Genomic DNA, 21,251 nt, shown 5'->3' with positions numbered 1-21,251 from the left:
TTCCTGTGCTGAGATACAGGCTGCTCCAACCTGCTGTAAAATGCTTGATTTCGAGAGCGAGCGAAACTAATGAAAACATTGTTGGGGTAAAACGTAAAGTGAAAGACCTAACACCAAATACATTTTGCCATCTGATCTAACTTCTGGAGGCAGTCAAAATGATCCTTAGAATTCTTCCCTACCTTATTCCTGTGCTGAGATACAGGCTGCTCCAACCTGCTGTAAAATGCTTGATTTCGAGAGTGAGCGAAACTAATGAAAACATTCTTGGGGTAAAACCTAAAGGGAAAGACCTAGCACCAAATACAATTTGCCATCTGATCTAACTTCTGGAGGCAGTCAAAATGAGTATTTGAATTCTTCCCTACCTTATTCCTGTGCTGAGATACAGGCTGCTCCAACCTGCTGTAAAATGCTTGATTTCGAGAGTGAGCGAAACTAATGAAAACATTGTTGGGGTGAAACCTAAAGGGAAAGGCCTAGCACCAAATTGCATTGGCCATCTGATCTAACTTCTGGAGGCAGTCAAAATGAGTATTTGAATTCTTCCCTACCTTATTCCTGTGCTGAGATACAGGCTGCTCCAACCTGCTGTAAAATGCTTGATTTCGAGAGTGAGCGAAACTAATGAAAACATTGTTGGGGTAAAACCTAAAGGGAAAGGCCTAGCACCAAATTGCATTGGCCATCTGATCTAACTTCTGGAGGCAGTCAAAATGAGTATTTGAATTCTTCCCTACCTTATTCCTGTGCTGAGATACAGGCTGCTCCAACCTGCTGTAAAATGCTTGATTTCGAGAGTGAGCGAAACTAATGAAAACATTGTTGGGGTGAAACCTAAAGGGAAAGGCCTAGCACCAAATTGCATTGGCCATCTGATCTAACTTCTGGAGGCAGTCAAAATGAGTATTTGAATTCTTCCCTACCTTATTCCTGTGCTGAGATACAGGCTGCTCCAACCTGCTGTAAAATGCTTGATTTCGAGAGTGAGCGAAACTAATGAAAACATTGTTGGGGTAAAACCTAAAGGGAAAGGCCTAGCACCAAATTGCATTGGCCATCTGATCTAACTTCTGGAGGCAGTCAAAATGAGTATTTGAATTCTTCCCTACCTTATTCCTGTGCTGAGATACAGGCTGCTCCAACCTGCTGTAAAATGCTTGATTTCGAGAGTGAGCGAAACTAATGAAAACATTGTTGGGGTAAAACCTAAAGGGAAAGTTCTAGCACCAAATTGCATTGGCCATCTGATCTAACTTCTGGAGGCAGTCAAAATGATCCTTAGAATTCTTCCCTACCTTATTCCTGTGCTGAGATACAGGGTGCTGCAACCTGCTGTAAAATGCTTGATTTCGAGAGTGATCGAAACTAATGAAAACATTGTTGGGGTAAAACCTAAAGGGAAAGTTCTAGCACCAAATTGCATTGGCCATCTGATCTAACTTCTGGAGGCAGTCAAAATGATCCTTAGAATTCTTCCCTACCTTATTCCTGTGCTGAGATACAGGCTGCTCCAACCTGCTGTAAAATGCTTGATTTCGAGAGTGAGCGAAACTAATGAAAACATTGTTGGGGTAAAACCTAAAGGGAAAGACCTAGCACCAAATCCAATTTGCCATCTGATCTAACTTCTGGAGGCAGTCAAAATGAGTATTTGAATTCTTCCCTACCTTATTCCAGTGCTGAGATACAGGCTGCTCCAACCTGCTGTAAAATGCTTGATTTCGAGAGTGAGCGAAACTAATGAAAACATTGTTCGGGTAGAACCTAAAGGGAAAGGCCTAGCACCAAATTCCATTGGCCATCTGATCTAACTTCTGGAGGCAGTCAAAATGATCCTTAGAATTCATCCCTACCTTATTCCTGTGCTGAGATACAGGCTGCTCCAACCTGCTGTAAAATGCTTGATTTCGAGAGTGATCGAAACTAATGAAAACATTGTTGGGGTAAAACGTAAAGGGAAAGACCTGGCACCAAATACATTTTGCCATCTGATCTAACTTCTGGAGGCAGTCAAAATGATCCTTAGAATTCTTCCCTACCTTATTCCTGTGCTGAGATACAGGCTGCTCCAACCTGCTGTAAAATGCTTGATTTCGAGAGCTAGCGAAACTAATGAAAACATTGTTGGGGTAAAACGTAAAGGGAAAGACCTGGCACCAAATACATTTTGCCATCTGATCTAACTTCTGGAGGCAGTCAAAATGAGTATTTGAATTCTTCCCTACCTTATTCCTGTGCTGAGATACAGGCTGCTCCAACCTGCTGTAAAATGCTTGATTTCGAGAGTGAGCGAAACTAATGAAAACATTGTTGGGGTGAAACCTAAAGGGAAAGGCCTAGCACCAAATCCAATTTGCCATCTGATCTAACTTCTGGAGGCACTCAAAATGAGTATTTGAATTCTTCCCTACCTTATTCCTCTGCTGAGATACAGTGTCCTCCATCCCGATGTAAAATGCTTGATTTCGAGATTGATCGAAACTAAGGAAAACATTGTTGGGGTGAAACCTAAAGGGAAAGGCCTAGCACCAAATACAATTTGCCATCTGATCTAACTTCTGGAGGCAGTCAAAATGAGTATTTGAATTCTTCCCTACCTTATTCCAGTGCTGAGATACAGGCTGCTCCAACCTGCTGTAAAATGCTTGATTTCGAGAGTGAGCGAAACTAATGAAAACATTGTTGGGGTAAAACCTAAAGGGAAAGACCTAGCACCAAATACAATTTGCCATCTGATCTAACTTCTGGAGGCAGTCAAAATGAGTATTTGAATTCTTCCCTACCTTATTCCTGTGCTGAGATACAGGCTGCTCCAACCTGCTGTAAAATGCTTGATTTCGAGTGATCGAAACTAATGAAAACATTGTTGGGGTAAAACGTAAAGTGAAAGACCTGGCACCAAATACATTTTGCCATCTGATCTAACTTCTGGAGGCAGTCAAAATGATCCTTAGAATTCTTCCCTACCTTATTCCTGTGCTGAGATACAGGCTGCTCCAACCTGCTGTAAAATGCTTGATTTTGAGAGTGAGCGAAACTAGTGAAAACATTCCTGGGGTAAAACATAAAGGGAAAGACCTAGCACCAAATACAATTTGCCATCTGATCTAACTTCTGGAGGCAGTCAAAATGAGTATTTGAATTCTTCCCTACCTTATTCCTGTGCTGAGATACAGGCTGCTCCAACCTGCTGTAAAATGCTTGATTTCGAGAGTGAGCGAAACTAATGAAAACATTGTTGGGGTGAAACCTAAAGGGAAAGGCCTAGCACCAAATTGCATTGGCCATCTGATCTAACTTCTGGAGGCAGTCAAAATGAGTATTTGAATTCTTCCCTACCTTATTCCTGTGCTGAGATACAGGCTGCTCCAACCTGCTGTAAAATGCTTGATTTCGAGAGTGAGCGAAACTAATGAAAACATTGTTGGGGTAAAACCTAAAGGGAAAGGCCTAGCACCAAATTGCATTGGCCATCTGATCTAACTTCTGGAGGCAGTCAAAATGAGTATTTGAATTCTTCCCTACCTTATTCCTGTGCTGAGATACAGGCTGCTCCAACCTGCTGTAAAATGCTTGATTTCGAGAGTGAGCGAAACTAATGAAAACATTGTTGGGGTAAAACCTAAAGGGAAAGTTCTAGCACCAAATTGCATTGGCCATCTGATCTAACTTCTGGAGGCAGTCAAAATGATCCTTAGAATTCTTCCCTACCTTATTCCTGTGCTGAGATACAGGCTGCTCCAACCTGCTGTAAAATGCTTGATTTCGAGAGTGAGCGAAACTAATGAAAACATTGTTGGGGTAAAACCTAAAGGGAAAGACCTAGCACCAAATACAATTTGCCATCTGATCTAACTTCTGGAGGCAGTCAAAATGATCCTTAGAATTCTTCCCTACCTTATTCCTGTGCTGAGATACAGGCTGCTCCAACCTGCTGTAAAATGCTTGATTTCGAGAGTGATCGAAACTTATGAAAACATTGTTGAGGTAAAACCTAAAGGGAAAGGCCTAGAACCAAATTGCATTGGCCATCTGATCTAACTTCTGGAGGCAGTCAAAATGAGTATTTGAATTCTTCCCTACCTTATTCCTGTGCTGAGATACAGGCTGCTCCAACCTGCTGTAAAATGCTTGATTTCGAGAGTGAGCGAAACTAATGAAAACATTGTTGGGGTAAAACGTAAAGGGAAAGACCTGGCACCAAATACATTTTGCCATCTGATCTAACTTCTGGAGGCAGTCAAAATGATCCTTAGAATTCTTCCCTACCTTATTCCTGTGCTGAGATACAGGCTGCTCCAACCTGCTGTAAAATGCTTGATTTCGAGAGCTAGCGAAACTAATGAAAACATTGTTGGGGTAAAACGTAAAGGGAAAGACCTGGCACCAAATCCAATTTGCCATCTGATCTAACTTCTGGAGGCAGTCAAAATGAGTATTTGAATTCTTCCCTACCTTATTCCTGTGCTGAGATACAGGCTGCTCCAACCTGCTGTAAAATGCTTGATTTCGAGAGTGAGCGAAACTAATGAAAACATTGTTGGGGTAAAACCTAAAGGGACAGTTCTAGCACCAAATTGCATTGGCCATCTGATCTAACTTCTGGAGGCAGTCAAAATGATCCTTAGAATTCTTCCCTACCTTATTCCTGTGCTGAGATACAGGCTGCTCCAACCTGCTGTAAAATGCTTGATTTCGAGAGTGAGCGAAACTAATGAAAACATTGTTGGGGTAAAACCTAAAGGGAAAGACCTAGCACCAAATACAATTTGCCATCTGATCTAACTTCTGGAGGCAGTCAAAATGATCCTTAGAATTCTTCCCTACCTTATTCCTGTGCTGAGATACAGGCTGCTCCAACCTGCTGTAAAATGCTTGATTTCGAGAGTGATCGAAACTAATGAAAACATTGCTGGGGTAAAAGCTAAAGGGAAAGGCCTAGCAGCAAATTGCATTGGCCATCTGATCTAACTTCTGGAGGCAGTCAAAATGAGTATTTGAATTCTTCCCTACCTTATTCCTGTGCTGAAATACAGGCTGCTCCAACCTGCTGTAAAATGCTTGATTTCGAGAGTGAGCGAAACTAATGAAAACATTGTTGAGGTAAAACCTAAAGGGAAAGGCCTAGAACCAAATTGCATTGGCCATCTGATCTAACTTCTGGAGGCAGTCAAAATGAGTATTTGAATTCTTCCCTACCTTATTCCTGTGCTGAGATACAGGCTGCTCCAACCTGCTGTAAAATGCTTGATTTCGAGAGTGAGCGAAACTAATGAAAACATTGTTGGCGAAAAATCTAAAGGGAAAGGCCTAGCACCAAATTACATTGGCCATCTGATCTAACTTCTGGAGGCAGTCAAAATGAGTATTTGAATTCTTCCCTACCTTATTCCTGTGCTGAGATACAGGCTGCTCCAACCTGCTGTAAAATGCTTGATTTCGAGAGTGAGCGAAACTAATGAAAACATTGTTGGGGTAAAACCTAAAGGGAATCACCTAGCACCAAATTCCATTGGCCATCTGATCTAACTTCTGGAGGCAGTCAAAATGATCCTTAGAATTCTTCCCTACCTTATTCCTGTGCTGAGATACAGGCTGCTCCAACCTGCTGTAAAATGCTTGATTTCGAGAGTGAGCGAAACTAATGAAAACATTGTTGAGGTAAAACCTAAAGGGAAAGACCTAGCACCAAATACAATTTGCCATCTGATCTAACTTCTGGAGGCAGTCAAAATGATCCTTAGAATTCTTCCCTACCTTATTCCTGTGCTGAGATACAGGCTGCTCCAACCTGCTGTAAAATGCTTGATTTCGAGAGTGATCAAAACTAATGAAAACATTGTTGGCGAAAAACCTAAAGGGAAAGGCCTAGCACCAAATACAATTTGCCATCTGATCTAACTTCTGGAGGCAGTCAAAATGAGTATTTGAATTCTTCCCTACCTTATTCCTGTGCTGAGATACAGGCTGCTCCAACCTGCTGTAAAATGCTTGATTTCGAGAGTGAGCGAAACTAATGAAAACATTGTTGGGGTAAAACCTAAAGGGAAAGGGCTAGCTCCAAATTTCATTGGCCATCTGATCTAACTTCTGGAGGCAGTCAAAAAATCCTTAGAATTCTTCCCTACCTTATTCCTGTGCTGAGATACAGGCTGCTCCAACCTGCTGTAAAATGCTTCATTTCGAGAGTGAGCGAAACTAATGAAAACATTGTTGGGGTAAAACCTAAAGGGAAAGGCCTAGCACCAAATAAAATTTGCCATCTGATCTAACTTCTGGAGGCAGTCAAAATGATCCTTAGAATTCTTCCCTACCTTATTCCTGTGCTGAGATACAGGCTGCTCCAACCTGCTGTAAAATGCTTGATTTCGAGAGTGAGCGAAACTAATGAAAACATTGTTGGGGTAAAACCTAAAGGGAAAGACCTAGCACCAAATACAATTTGCCATCTGATCTAACTTCTGGAGGCAGTCAAAATGAGTATTTGAATTCTTCCCTACCTTATTCCTCTGCTGAGATACAGGCTGCTCCAACCTGCTGTAAAATGCTTGATTTCGAGAGTGAGCGAAACTAATGAAAACATTGTTGGGGTAAAACCTAAAGGGAAAGACCTAGCACCAAATACAATTTGCCATCTGATCTAACTTCTGGAGGCAGTCAAAATGAGTATTTGAATTCTTCCCTACCTTATTCCTGTGCTGAGATACAGGCTGCTCCAACCTGCTGTAAAATGCTTGATTTCGAGAGTGAGCGAAACTAATGAAAACATTGTTGGGGTAAAACCTAAAGGGAAAGGGCTAGCTCCAAATTTCATTGGCCATCTGATCTAACTTCTGGAGGCAGTCAAAATGATCCTTAGAATTCTTCCCTACCTTATTCCTGTGCTGAGATACAGGCTGCTCCAACCTGCTGTAAAATGCTTCATTTCGAGAGTGAGCGAAACTAATGAAAACATTGTTGGGGTAAAACCTAAAGGGAAAGGCCTAGCACCAAATACAATTTGCCATCTGATCTAACTTCTGGAGGCAGTCAAAATGATCCTTAGAATTCTTCCCTACCTTATTCCTGTGCTGAGATACAGGCTGCTCCAACCTGCTGTAAAATGCTTGATTTCGAGAGTGAGCGAAACTAATGAAAACATTGTTGGGGTAAAACCTAAAGGGAAAGACCTAGCACCAAATACAATTTGCCATCTGATCTAACTTCTGGAGGCAGTCAAAATGAGTATTTGAATTCTTCCCTACCTTATTCCTGTGCTGAGATACAGGCTGCTCCAACCTGCTGTAAAATGCTAGATTTCGAGAGTGATCGAAACTAATGAAAACATTGTTGGGGTAAAACCTAAAGGGAAAGGCATAGCACCAAATTGCATTGGCCATCTGATCTAACTTCTGGAGGCAGTCAAAATGAGTATTTGAATTCTTCCCTACCTTATTCCTGTGCTGAGATACAGGCTGCTCCAGCCTGCTGTAAAATGCTTGATTTCGAGAGTGATCGAAACTAATGAAAACATTGTTGGGGTAAAACCTAAAGGGAAAGACCTGGCACCAAATACAACTTGCCATCTGATCTAACTTCTGGAGGCAGTCAAAATGATCCTTAGAATTCTTCCCTACCTTATTCCTGTGCTGAGATACAGGCTGCTCCAACCTGCTGTAAAATGCTTGATTTCGAGAGTGAGCGAAACTAATGAAAACATTGTTGAGGTAAAACCTAAAGGGAAAGACCTAGAACCAAATTGCATTGGCCATCTGATCTAACTTCTGGAGGCAGTCAAACTGATCCTTAGAATTCTTCCCTACCTTATTCCTGTGCTGAGATACAGGCTGCTCCAACCTGCTGTAAAATGCTTGATTTCGAGAGTGAGCGAAACTAATGAAAACATTGTTGGGGTAAAACCTAAAGGGAAAGACCTAGCACCAAATCCAATTTGCCATCTGATCTAACTTCTGGAGGCAGTCAAAATGATCCTTAGAATTCTTCACTACCTTATTCCTGTGCTGAGATACAGGCTGCTCCAACCTGCTGTAAAATGCTTGATTTCGAGAGTGATCGAAACTAATGAAAACATTGTTGGGGTAAAACCTAAAGGGAAAGGCCTAGCACCAAATTGCATTGGCCATCTGATCTAACTTCTGGAGGCAGTCAAAATGAGTATTTGAATTCTTACCTACCTTATTCCTGTGCTGAGATACAGGCTGCTCCAACCTGCTGTAAAATGCTTGATTTCGAGAGTGAGCGAAACTAATGAAAACATTGTTGGGGTAAAACCTAAAGGGAAAGGGCTAGCTCCAAATTTCATTGGCCATCTGATCTAACTTCTGGAGGCAGTCAAAAAATCCTCAGAATTCTTCCCTACCTTATTCCTGTGCTGAGATACAGGCTGCTCCAACCTGCTGTAAAATGCTTGATTTCGAGAGTGAGCGAAACTAATGAAAACATTGTTGGGGTAAAACCTAAAGGGAAAGGCCTAGCACCAAATACAATTTGCCATCTGATCTAACTTCTGGAGGCAGTCAAAATGAGTATTTGAATTCTTCCCTACCTTATTCCTGTGCTGAGATACAGGCTGCTCCAACCTGCTGTAAAATGCTTGATTTCGAGAGTGATCGAAACTAATGAAAACATTGTTGGGGTAAAACCTAAAGGGAAAGACCTGACACCAAATACAACTTGCCATCTGATCTAACTTCTGGAGGCAGTCAAAATGATCCTTAGAATTCTTCCCTACCTTATTCCTGTGCTGAGATACAGGCTGCTCCAACCTGCTGTAAAATGCTTGATTTCGAGAGTGATCGAAACTAATGAAAACATTGTTGGGGTAAAACCTAAAGGGAAAGGGCTAGCTCCAAATTTCATTGGCCATCTGATCTAACTTCTGGAGGCAGTCAAAATGAGTATTTGAATTCTTCCCTACCTTATTCCTGTGCTGAGATACAGGCTGCTCCAACCTGCTGTAAAATGCTTGATTTCGAGAGTGAGCGAAACTAATGAAAACATTGTTGGGGTAAAACCTAAAGGGAAAGGCCTAGCACCAAATTGCATTGGCCATCTGATCTAACTTCTGGAGGCTTTCAAAATGATCCTTAGAATTCTTCCCTACCTTATTCCTGTGCTGAGATACAGGCTGCTCCAACCTGCTGTAAAATGCTTGATTTCGAGAGTGAGCAAAACTAATGAAAACATTGTTGGGGTAAAACCTAAAGGGAAAGACCTAGCACCAAATACAATTTGCCATCTGATCTAACTTCTGGAGGCAGTCAAAATGATCCTTACAATTCTTCCCTACCTTATTCCTGTGCTGAGATACAGGCTGCTCCAACCTGCTGTAAAATGCTTGATTTCGAGAGTGATCGAAACTAATGAAAACATTGTTGGGGTAAAACCTAAAGGGAAAGACCTAGCACCAAATCCAATTTGCCATCTGATCTAACTTCTGGAGGCAGTCAAAATGATCCTTAGAATTCTTCCCTACCTTATTCCTGTGCTGAGATACAGGCTGCTCCAACCTGCTGTAAAATGCTTGATTTCGAGAGTGATCGAAACTAATGAAAACATTGTTGGGGTAAAACCTAAAGGGAAAGGCCTAGCACCAAATTGCATTGGCCATCTGATCTAACTTCTGGAGGCAGTCAAAATGAGTATTTGAATTCTTCCCTACCTTATTCCTGTGCTGAGATACAGGCTGCTCCAACCTGCCGTAAAATGCTTGATTTCGAGAGTGAGCGAAACTAATGAAAACATTGTTGGGGTAAAACCTAAAGGGAAAGGCCTAGCACCAAATTGCATTGGCCATCTGATCTAACTTCTGGAGGCAGTCAAAATGAGTATTTGAATTCTTCCCTACCTTATTCCTGTGCTGAGATACAGGCTGCTCCAACCTGCTGTAAAATGCTTGATTTCGAGAGTGAGCGAAACTAATGAAAACATTGTTGGGGTAAAACCTAAAGGGAAAGACCTGGCACCAAATACAACTTGCCATCTGATCTAACTTCTGGAGGCAGTCAAAATGATCCTTAGAATTCTTCCCTACCTTATTCCTGTGCTGAGATACAGGCTGCTCCAACCTGCTGTAAAATGCTTGATTTTGAGAGTGAGCGAAACTAATGAAAACATTGCTGGGGTAAAACCTAAAGGGAAAGGCCTAGCACCAAATTGCATTGGCCATCTGATCTAACTTATGGAGGCAGTCAAAATGATCCTTAGAATTCTTCCCTACCTTATTCCTGTGCTGAGATACAGGCAGCTCCAACCTGTTGTAAAATGCTTGATTTCGAGAGTGAGCGAAACTAATGAAAACATTGTTGGGGTAAAACCTAAAGGAAAAGACCTAGCACCAAATACAATTTGCCATCTGATCTAACTTCTGGAGGCAGTCAAAATGAGTATTTGAATTCTTCCCTACCTTATTCCTGTGCTGAGATACAGGCTGCTCCAACCTGCTGTAAAATGCTTGATTTCGAGAGTGATCGAAACTAATGAAAACATTGTTGGGGAAAAAACCTAAAGGGAAAGGCCTAGCACCAAATTGCATTGGCCATCTGATCTAACTTCTGGAGGCAGTCAAAATGAGTATTTGAATTCTTCCCTACCTTATTCCTGTGCTGAGATACAGGCTGCTCCAACCTGCTGTAAAATGCTTGATTTCGAGAGTGATCGAAACTAATGAAAACATTGTTGGGGTAAAACCTAAAGGGAAAGACCTGACACCAAATACAACTTGCCATCTGATCTAACTTCTGGAGGCAGTCAAAATGATCCTTAGAATTCTTCCCTACCTTATTCCTGTGCTGAGATACAGGCTGCTCCAACCTGCTGTAAAATGCTTGATTTCGAGAGTGAGCGAAACTAATGAAAACATTGTTGGGGTAAAACCTAAAGGGAAAGACCTAGCACCAAATACAATTTGCCATCTGATCTAACTTCTGGAGGCAGTCAAAATGAGTATTTGAATTCTTCCCTACCTTATTCCTGTGCTGAGATACAGGCTGCTCCAACCTGCTGTAAAATGCTTGATTTCGAGAGTGACCGAAACTAATGAAAACATTGTTGGGGTAAAACCTAAAGGGAAAGGGCTAGCTCCAAATTTCATTGGCCATCTGATCTAACTTCTGGAGGCAGTCAAAATGATCCTTAGAATTCTTCCCTACCTTATTCCTGTGCTGAGATACAGGCTGCTCCAACCTGCTGTAAAATGCTTGATTTCGAGAGTGAGCGAAACTAATGAAAACATTGTTGGGGTAAAACCTAAAGGGAAAGACCTAGCACCATATACAATTTGCCATCTGATCTAACTTCTGGAGGCAGTCAAAATGAGTATTTGAATTCTTCCCTACCTTATTCCTGTGCTGAGATACAGGCTGCTCCAACCTGCTGTAAAATGCTTGATTTCGAGAGTGAGCGAAACTAATGAAAACATTGTTGGGGTAAAACCTAAAGGGAAAGGCCTAGCAGCAAATTGCATTGGCCATCTGATCTAACTTCTGGAGGCAGTCAAAATGATCCTTAGAATTCTTCCCTACCTTATTCCTGTGCTGAGATACAGGCTGCTCCAACCTGCTGTAAAATGCTTGATTTCGAGAGTGAGCGAAACTAATGAAAACATTGTTGGGGTAAAACCTAAAGGGAAAGACCTAGCACCAAATACAATTTGCCATCTGATCTAACTTCTGGAGGCAGTCAAAATGAGTATTTGAATTCTTCCCTACCTTATTCCTGTGCTGAGATACAGGCTGCTCCAACCTGCTGTAAAATGCTTGATTTCGAGAGTGATCAAAACTAATGAAAACATTGTTGGCGAAAAACCTAAAGGGAAAGGCCTAGCACCAAATACAATTTGCCATCTGATCTAACTTCTGGAGGCAGTCAAAATGAGTATTTGAATTCTTCCCTACCTTATTCCTGTGCTGAGATACAGGGTGCTCCAAACTGCTGTAAAATGCTTGATTTCGAGAGTGAGCGAAACTAATGAAAACATTGTTGAGGTAAAACCTAAAGGGAAAGACCTAGAACCAAATTGCATTGGCCATCTGATCTAACTTCTGGAGGCAGTCAAACTGATCCTTAGAATTCTTCCCTACCTTATTCCTGTGCTGAGATACAGGCTGCTCCAACCTGCTGTAAAATGCTTGATTTCGAGAGTGATCGAAACTAATGAAAACATTGTTGGGGTAAAACCTAAAGGGAAAGACCTAGCACCAAATCCAATTTGCCATCTGATCTAACTTCTGGAGGCAGTCAAAATGATCCTTAGAATTCTTCCCTACCTTATTCCTGTGCTGAGATACAGGCTGCTCCAACCTGCTGTAAAATGCTTGATTTCGAGAGTGATCGAAACTAATGAAAACATTGCTGGGGTAAAACCTAAAGGGAAAGGCCTAGCACCAAATTGCATTGGCCATCTGATCTAACTTCTGGAGGCAGTCAAAATGAGTATTTGAATTCTTCCCTACCTTATTCCTGTGCTGAGATACAGGCTGCTCCAACCTGCTGTAAAATGCTTGATTTCGAGAGTGAGCGAAACTAATGAAAACATTGTTGGGGTAAAACCTAAAGGGAAAGGGCTAGCTCCAAATTTCATTGGCCATCTGATCTAACTTCTGGAGGCAGTCAAAAAATCCTCAGAATTCTTCCCTACCTTATTCCTGTGCTGAGATACAGGCTGCTCCAACCTGCTGTAAAATGCTTGATTTCGAGAGTGAGCGAAACTAATGAAAACATTGTTGGGGTAAAACCTAAAGGGAAAGGGCTAGCTCCAAATTTCATTGGCCATCTGATCTAACTTCTGGAGGCAGTCAAAATGATCCTTAGAATTCTTCCCTACCTTATTCCTGTGCTGAGATACAGGCTGCTCCAACCTGCTGTAAAATGCTTGATTTCGAGAGTGAGCGAAACTAATGAAAACATTGTTGGGGTAAAACCTAAAGGGAAGGGCCTAGCACCAAATTGCATTGGCCATCTGATCTAACTTCTGGAGGCATTCAAAATGATCCTTAGAATTCTTCCCTACCTTATTCCTGTGCTGAGATACAGGCTGCTCCAACCTGCTGTAAAATGCTTGATTTCGAGAGTGAGCGAAACTAATGAAAACATTGTTGGGGTAAAACCTAAAGGGAAAGACCTAGCACCAAATACAATTTGCCATCTGATCTAACTTCTGGAGGCAGTCAAAATGAGTATTTGAATTCTTCCCTACCTTATTCCTGTGCTGAGATACAGGTTGCTCCAACCTGCTGTAAAATGCTTGATTTCGAGAGTGATCAAAACTAATGAAAACATTGTTGGCGAAAAACCTAAAGGGAAAGGCCTAGCACCAAATACAATTTGCCATCTGATCTAACTTCTGGAGGCAGTCAAAATGAGTATTTGAATTCTTCCCTACCTTATTCCTGTGCTGAGATACAGGGTGCTCCAAACTGCTGTAAAATGCTTGATTTCGAGAGTGAGCGAAACTAATGAAAACATTGTTGAGGTAAAACCTAAAGGGAAAGACCTAGAACCAAATTGCATTGGCCATCTGATCTAACTTCTGGAGGCAGTCAAACTGATCCTTAGAATTCTTCCCTACCTTATTCCTGTGCTGAGATACAGGCTGCTCCAACCTGCTGTAAAATGCTTGATTTCGAGAGTGAGCGAAACTAATGAAAACATTGTTGGGGTAAAACCTAAAGGGAAAGACCTAGCACCAAATCCAATTTGCCATCTGATCTAACTTCTGGAGGCAGTCAAAATGATCCTTAGAATTCTTCCCTACCTTATTCCTGTGCTGAGATACAGGCTGCTCCAACCTGCTGTAAAATGCTTGATTTCGAGAGTGAGCGAAAGTAATGAAAACATTGCTGGGGTAAAACCTAAAGGGAAAGGCCTAGCACCAAATTGCATTGGCCATCTGATCTAACTTCTGGAGGCAGTCAAAATGAGTATTTGAATTCTTCCCTACCTTATTCCTGTGCTGAGATACAGGCTGCTCCAACCTGCTGTAAAATGCTTGATTTCGAGAGTGAGCGAAACTAATGAAAACATTGTTGGGGTAAAACCTAAAGGGAAAGGGCTAGCTCCAAATTTCATTGGCCATCTGATCTAACTTCTGGAGGCAGTCAAAAAATCCTCAGAATTCTTCCCTACCTTATTCCTGTGCTGAGATACAGGCTGCTCCAACCTGCTGTAAAATGCTTGATTTCGAGAGTGAGCGAAACTAATGAAAACATTGTTGGGGTAAAACCTAAAGGGAAAGGCCTAGCACCAAATACAATTTGCCATCTGATCTAACTTCTGGAGGCAGTCAAAATGAGTATTTGAATTCTTCCCTACCTTATTCCTGTGCTGAGATACAGGCTGCTCCAACCTGCTGTAAAATGCTTGATTTCGAGACTGATCGAAACTAATGAAAACATTGTTGGGGTAAAACCTAAAGGGAAAGACCTGACACCAAATACAACTTGCCATCTGATCTAACTTCTGGAGGCAGTCAAAATGATCCTTAGAATTCTTCCCTACCTTATTCCTGTGCTGAGATACAGGCTGCTCCAACCTGCTGTAAAATGCTTGATTTCGAGAGTGAGCGAAACTAATGAAAACATTGTTGGGGTAAAACCTAAAGGGAAAGACCTAGCACCAAATACAATTTGCCATCTGATCTAACTTCTGGAGGCAGTCAAAATGATCCTTACAATTCTTCCCTACCTTATTCCTGTGCTGAGATACAGGCTGCTCCAACCTGCTGTAAAATGCTTGATTTCGAGAGTGATCGAAACTAATGAAAACATTGTTGGGGTAAAACCTAAAGGGAAAGACCTAGCACCAAATACAATTTGCCATCTGATCTAACTTCTGGAGGCAGTCAAAATGATCCTTAGAATTCTTCCCTACCTTATTCCTGTGCTGAGATACAGGCTGCTCCAACCTGCTGTAAAATGCTTGATTTCGAGAGTGAGCGAAACTAATGAAAACATTGTTGGGGTAAAACCTAAAGGGAAAGGCCTAGCACCAAATTGCATTGGCCATCTGATCTAACTTCTGGAGGCAGTCAAAATGAGTATTTGAATTCTTCCCTACCTTATTCCTGTGCTGAGATACAGGCTGCTCCAACCTGCTGTAAAATGCTTGATTTCGAGAGTGAGCGAAACTAATGAAAACATTGTTGGGGTAAAACCTAAAGGGAAAGACCTGGCACCAAATACAACTTGCCATCTGATCTAACTTCTGGAGGCAGTCAAAATGATCCTTAGAATTCTTCCCTACCTTATTCCTGTGCTGAGATACAGGCTGCTCCAACCTGCTGTAAAATGCTTGATTTCGAGAGTGAGCGAAACTAATGAAAACATTGCTGGGGTAAAACCTAAAGGGAAAGGCCTAGCACCAAATTGCATTGGCCATCTGATCTAACTTATGGAGGCAGTCAAAATGATCCTTAGAATTCTTCCCTACCTTATTCCTGTGCTGAGATACAGGCAGCTCCAACCTGTTGTAAAATGCTTGATTTCGAGAGTGAGCGAAACTAATGAAAACATTGTTGGGGTAAAACCTAAAGGGAAAGACCTAGCACCAAATACAATTTGCCATCTGATCTAACTTCTGGAGGCAGTCAAAATGAGTATTTGAATTCTTCCCTACCTTATTCCTGTGCTGAGATACAGGCTGCTCCAACCTGCTGTAAAATGCTTGATTTCGAGAGTGAGCGAAACTAATGAAAACATTGTTGGGGTAAAACCTAAAGGGAAAGGCCTAGCACCAAATCCAATTTGCCATCTGATCTAACTTCTGGAGGCAGTCAAAATGAGTATTTGAATTCTTCCCTACCTTATTCCTGTGCTGAGATACAGGCTGCTCCAACCTGCTGTAAAATGCTTGATTTCGACAGTGATCGAAACTAATGAAAACATTGTTGGGGTAAAACCTAAAGGGAAAGACCTGACACCAAATACAACTTGCCATCTGATCTAACTTCTGGAGGCAGTCAAAATGATCCTTAGAATTCTTCCCTACCTTATTCCTGTGCTGAGATACAGGCTGCTCCAACCTGCTGTAAAATGCTTGATTTCGAGAGTGAGCGAAACTAATGAAAACATTGTTGGGGTAAAACCTAAAGGGAAAGACCTAGCACCAAATACAATTTGCCATCTGATCTAACTTCTGGAGGCAGTCAAAATGAGTATTTGAATTCTTCCCTACCTTATTCCTGTGCTGAGATACAGGCTGCTCCAACCTGCTGTAAAATGCTTGATTTCGAGAGTGACCGAAACTAATGAAAACATTGTTGGGGTAAAACCTAAAGGGAAAGGGTTAGCTCAAATTTCATTGGCCATCTGATCTAACTTCTGGAGGCAGTCAAAATGATCCTTAGAATTCTTCCCTACCTTATTCCTGTGCTGAGATACAGGCTGCTCCAACCTGCTGTAAAATGCTTGATTTCGAGAGTGAGCGAAACTAATGAAAACATTGTTGGGGTAAAACCTAAAGGGAAAGACCTAGCACCATATACAATTTGCCATCTGATCTAACTTCTGGAGGCAGTCAAAATGAGTATTTGAATTCTTCCCTACCTTATTCCTGTGCTGAGATACAGGCTGCTCCAACCTGCTGTAAAATGCTTGATTTCGAGAGTGAGCGAAACTAATGAAAACATTGTTGGGGTAAAACCTAAAGGGAAAGACCTAGCACCAAATCCAATTTGCCATCTGATCTAACTTCTGGAGGCAGTCAAAATGATCCTTAGAATTCTTCCCTACCTTATTCCTGTGCTGAGATACAGGCTGCTCCAACCTGCTGTAAAATGCTTGATTTCGAGAGTGAGCGAAACTAATGAAAACATTGTTGGGGTAAAACCTAAAGGGAAAGGGCTAGCACCAAATACAATTTGCCATCTGATCTAACTTCTGGAGGCAGTCAAAATGAGTATTTGAATTCTTCCCTACCTTATTCCTGTGCTGAGATACAGGCTGCTCCAACCTGCTGTAAAATGCTTGATTTCGAGAGTGACCGAAACTAATGAAAACATTGTTGGGGTAAAACCTAAAGGGAAAGATCTGGCACCAAATCCAATTTGCCATCTGATCTAACTTCTGGAGGCAGTCAAAATGATCCTTAGAATTCTTCCCTACCTTATTCCTGTGCTGAGATACAGGCTGCTCCAACCTGCTGTAAAATGCTTGATTTCGAGAGTGAGCGAAACTAATGAAAACATTGTTGGGGTAAAACCTAAAGGGAAAGACCTAGCACCAAATCCAATTTGCCATCTGATCTAACTTCTGGAGGCAGTCAAAATGAGTATTTGAATTCTTCCCTACCTTATTCCTGTGCTGAGATACAGGCTGCTCCAACCTGCTGTAAAATGCTTGATTTCGAGAGTGAGCGAAACTAATGAAAACATTGTTGGGGTAAAACCTAAAGGGAAAGACCTGGCACCAAATACAATTTGCCATCTGATCTAACTTCTGGAGGCAGTCAAAATGAGTATTTGAATTCTTCCCTACCTTATTCCTGTGCTGAGATACAGGCTGCTCCAACCTGCTGTAAAATGCTTGATTTCGAGAGTGAGCGAAACTAATGAAAACATTGTTGGGGTAAAACCTAAAGGGAAAGACCTAGCACCAAATACAATTTGCCATCTGATCTAACTTCTGGAGGCAGTCAAAATGAGTATTTGAATTCTTCCCTACCTTATTCCTGTGCTGAGATACAGGCTGCTCCAACCTGCTGTAAAATGCTTGATTTCGAGAGTGAGCGAAACTAATGAAAACATTGTTGGGGTAAAACCTAAAGGGAAAGGCCTAGCACCAAATTCCATTGGCCATCTGATCTAACTTCTGGAGGCAGTCAAAATGATCCTTAGAATTCTTCCCTACCTTATTCCTGTGCTGAGATACAGGCTGCTCCAACCTGCTGTAAAATGCTTGATTTCGAGAGTGATCGAAAGTAATGAAAACATTGTTGGGGTAAAACCTAAAGGGAAAGGCCTAGAACCAAATTGCATTGGCCATCTGATCTAACTTCAGGAGGCAGTCAAAATGAGTATTTGAATTCTTCCCTACCTTATTCCTGTGCTGAGATACAGGCTGCTCCAACCTGCTGTAAAATGCTTGATTTCGAGAGTGAGCGAAACTAATGAAAACATTGTTGGGGTAAAACCTAAAGGGAAAGACCTAGCACCAAATCCAATTTGCCATCTGATCTAACTTCTGGAGGCAGTCAAAATGAGTATTTGAATTCTTCCCTACCTTATTCCTGTGCTGAGATACAGGCTGCTCCAACCTGCTGTAAAATGCTTGATTTCGAGAGTGAGCGAAACTAATGAAAACATTGTTGGGGTAAAACCTAAAGGGAAAGGCCTAGAACCAAATTGCATTGGCCATCTGATCTAACTTCTGGAGGCAGTCAAAATGAGTATTTGAATTCTTCCCTACCTTATTCCTGTGCTGAGATACAGGCTGCTCCAACCTGCTGTAAAATGCTTGATTTCGAGAGTGAGCGAAACTAATGAAAACATTGTTGGGGTAAAACCTAAAGGGAAAGACCTGGCACCAAATACAACATGCCATCTGATCTAACTTCTGGAGGCAGTCAAAATGATCCTTAGAATTCTTCCCTACCTTATTCCTGTGCTGAGATACAGGCTGCTCCAACCTGCTGTAAAATGCTTGATTTCGAGAGTGAGCGAAACTAATGAAAACATTGTTGGGGTAAAACCTAAAGGGAAAGACCTAGCACCAAATACAATTTGCCATCTGATCTAACTTCTGGAGGCAGTCAAAATGAGTATTTGAATTCTTCCCTACCTTATTCCTGTGCTGAGATACAGGCTGCTCCAACCTGCTGTAAAATGCTTGATTTCGAGAGTGATCGAAACTAATGAAAACATTGTTGGCGAAAAACCTAAAGGGAAAGGCCTAGCACCAAATTGCATTGGCCATCTGATCTAACTTCTGGAGGCAGTGAAAATGAGTATTTGAATTCTTCCCTACCTTATTCCTGTGCTGAGATATAGGCTGCTCCAACCTGCTGTAAAATGCTTGATTTCGAGAGTGAGCGAAACTAATGAAAACATTGTTGGGGTAAAACCTAAAGGGAAAGACCTGGCACCAAATACAACATGCCATCTGATCTAACTTCTGGAGGCAGTCAAAATGATCCTTAGAATTCTTCCCTACCTTATTCCTGTGCTGAGATACAGGCTGCTCCAACCTGCTGTAAAATGCTTGATTTCGAGAGTGAGCGAAACTAATGAAAACATTGTTGGGGTAAAACCTAAAGGGAAAGACCTAGCACCAAATACAATTTGCCATCTGATCTAACTTCTGGAGGCAGTCAAAATGAGTATTTGAATTCTTCCCTACCTTCTTCCTGTGCTGAGATACAGGCTGCTCCAACCTGCTGTAAAATGCTTGATTTCGAGAGTGATCAAAACTAATGAAAACATTGTTGGCGAAAAACCTAAAGGGAAAGGCCTAGCACCAAATTGCATTGGCCATCTGATCTAACTTCTGGAGGCAGTGAAAATGAGTATTTGAATTCTTCCCTACCTTATTCCTGTGCTGAGATACAGGCTGCTCCAACCTGCTGTAAAATGCTTGATTTCGAGAGTGAGCGAAACTAATGAAAACATTGTTGGGGTAAAACCTAAAGGGAAAGGCCTAGCACCAAATTGCATTGGCCATCTGATCTAACTTCTGGAGGCAGTCAAAATGAGTATTTGAATTCTTCCCTACCTTATTCCTGTGCTGAGATACAGGCTGCTCCAACCTGCTGTAAAATGCTTGATTTCGAGAGTGATCAAAACTAATGAAAACATTGTTGGGGTAAAACCTAAAGGGAAAGGCCTAGCACCAAATTGCATTGGCCATCTGATCTAACTTCTGGAGGCAGTCAAAATGATCCTTAGAATTCTTCCCTGCCTTATTCCTGTGCTGAGATACAGGCTGCTCCAACCTGCTGTAAAATGCTTGATTTCGAGAGTGAGCGAAACTAATGAAAACATTGTTGGGGTAAAACCTAAAGGGAAAGGCCTAGCACCAAATTGCATTGCCCAACTGATCTAACTTCTGGAGTCAGTCAAAATGAGTATTTTAATTCTTCCCTACCTTATTCCTGTGCTGAGATACAGGCTGCTCCAACCTGCTGTAAAATGCTTGATTTCGAGAGTGAGCGAAACTAATGAAAACATTGTTGGGGTAAAACCTAAAGGGAAAGACCTGGCACCAAATACAATTTGCCATCTGATCTAACTTCTGGAGGCAGTCAAAATGATCCTTAGAATTCTTCCCTACCTTATTCCTGTGCTGAGATACAGGCTGCTCCAACCTGCTGTAAAATGCTTGATTTCGAGAGTGAGCGAAACTAATGAAAACATTGTTGGGGTAAAACCTAAAGGGAAAGACCTAGCACCAAATACAATTTGCCATCTGATCTAACTTCTGGAGGCAGTCAAAATGAGTATTTGAATTCTTCCCTACCTTATTCCTGTGCTGAGATACAGGCTGCTCCAACCTGCTGTAAAATGCTTGATTTCGAGAGTGATCGAAACTAATGAAAACATTGTTGGGGTAAAACCTAAAGGGAAAGGCCTAGCACCAAATTGCATTGGCCATCTGATCTAACTTCTGGAGGCAGTCAAAATGAGTATTTGAATTCTTCCCTACCTTATTCCTGTGCTGAGATACAGGGTGCTCCAAACTGCTGTAAAATGCTTGATTTCGAGAGTGAGCGAAACTAATGAAAACATTGTTGAGGTAAAACCTAAAGGGAAAGACCTAGCACCAAATTGCATTGGCCATCTGATCTAACTTCTGGAGGCAGTCAAAATGAGTATTTGAATTCTTACCTACCTTATTCCTGTGCTGAGATACAGGCTGCTCCAACCTGCTGTAAAATGCTTGATTTCGAGAGTGAGCGAAACTAATGAAAACATTGTTGGGGTAAAACCTAAAGGAAAAGACCTAGCACCAAATACAATTTGCCATCTGATCTAACTTCTGGAGGCAGTCAAAATGAGTATTTGAATTCTTCCCTACCTTATTCCTGTGCTGAGATACAGGCTGCTCCAACCTGCTGTAAAATGCTTGATTTCGAGAGTGAGCGAAACTAATGAAAACATTGTTGGGGTAAAACCTAAAGGGAAAGACCTAGCACCAAATACAATTTGCCATCTGATCTAACTTCTGGAGGCAGTCAAAATGAGTATTTGAATTCTTCCCTACCTTATTCCTGTGCTGAGATACAGGCTGCTCCAACCTGCTGTAAAATGCTTGATTTCG

Source organism: Melanerpes formicivorus, unplaced genomic scaffold (genome assembly GCF_026170545.1).
Source record: "Melanerpes formicivorus ecotype bairdi unplaced genomic scaffold, bMelFor1.0.p_v2 SCAF_126, whole genome shotgun sequence".
Classification (NCBI taxonomy): domain Eukaryota; kingdom Metazoa; phylum Chordata; class Aves; order Piciformes; family Picidae; genus Melanerpes; species Melanerpes formicivorus.
The sequence above is the reverse complement of the archived record's forward strand: the minus strand, read 5'-3'. Positions refer to the sequence as shown.